Raw genomic sequence first — 1,573 nt, 5'->3', positions numbered from 1 at the left:
ATCATGTGGTATTAACAATCTCTGACTTTTAATTGGGGTGTTTTGAATGTTTATATTTAAATATCTTTAAAAGATAATTGACTGTATAAGTAAAATTAAAAAACAATAAAGTGTGGAGTTTATAATGTTTGTAGAAATAAAAACGTTAAGACCATAACAGCAAAAAGACAACAACAGTAAGTTTCTTAAGCTATATGTCAAGTAGTATATAAACTGGTTATAAACTGGTAAATTAGAAAGAGGTATAACCCTAAAACAACCACTAAAATAAATCAAAGAGTATAGTTAATAAGACAATAGAAAAGACATAGTAGAATAAAAAAATCCAAAAGTAAGGAGAAAACAAAAAGAACAAATAGAAAACAGCAAGATGAAAGCTTTAACCTACCATGCCAATAATCATATTAAATGTTCTAAATGCCCCAATTACAAGCTAGAGATTGTCAGATTGGATGAAAAAGCATTTATGAAGCACTAGTCAGGTACTGAACTAAGGATCTTATAAGGTCTCATTAAACCCTCTGGTGAAGTACGTATTATCACTCCATTTCCAATATTTACAAAATGAACCTTGCATAGGTTAAGTAACTTCTCCAAGCAGCACAGCAGGGATTCACACTTGGGCTCTGAATAGTGCAAGTAGACCTGTAAAACCTGCTTCCTTACTCTCCTTTCAATTCAACTACACTGAGTACCAGTTACATGGAGTTACTAAGTTAGGAGCTGTGCCCACGGCAATGACTGTAACTGTCTGGGATGAAATCCACCTTTACCAGCTGTGTGACCTTGGGCGGTGTATTACACATCTTTAAGCTTTAGTTTCCTCATTTGTAAAATGGAAGTAATAAAACTAGTCCCATAGTGTTACTGTGTGTTAAATGGAGGTGGTTGACTGTTTTTGTTACTTTAAGCTATACCCTGCAGATCATAGGAGAAATATCAATTTGTGCAATTCTACATCAAAATCAAAATAGTATTATATGAGTGATCTGTTTAAACTGTAGCATTACAGAAATATACTACAGAAGGAACTATTTTATATTTACTTTATAGTATTATATGAAGTTTTGGTTTCTTCTTTGAGAATCATAGTAATATGATCAATTAGTCTTCTTTTAAAGAAACCTCTCATCCCAACTATTCTATTTTCAAAAAAAAATTTTTTCTTGGAGTGAAAATGTCAAACCTATTCGTAGCTTTGCAGATGAAAGTGTTCAGATTCCTTGGATTTTTACTTTGGATACATGTATTAGATACCTGGGATGAATAACTTCAGTTTAGGTTATATTAATATTATAATAATAGGAATGTTTAAAAACAATTTATCTAAATAGTATTTTACATTTGAAATATTAATATATAATTTGAAAAATCAAAATGAAATCCAGAGAGTTAAGTAGAAAGTTTTTTTAACATAAGATTATATTATAGAGCGTCTTTAAATATTTTTTCTTTGAAAAGACAAAATTAATTTCAAAAAAAGTTTAGATCCAGCATGACTGTCAGCTGAACAGAAGCTGATCAGTCTTCAAATATCATAGTATTTTTTTCTGAATGAACAACTGAAAGAGGC

Source organism: Gorilla gorilla, chromosome 13 (genome assembly GCF_029281585.2).
Source record: "Gorilla gorilla gorilla isolate KB3781 chromosome 13, NHGRI_mGorGor1-v2.1_pri, whole genome shotgun sequence".
NCBI lineage: Eukaryota > Metazoa > Chordata > Mammalia > Primates > Hominidae > Gorilla > Gorilla gorilla.
This window is presented reverse-complemented; position numbering follows the sequence as displayed.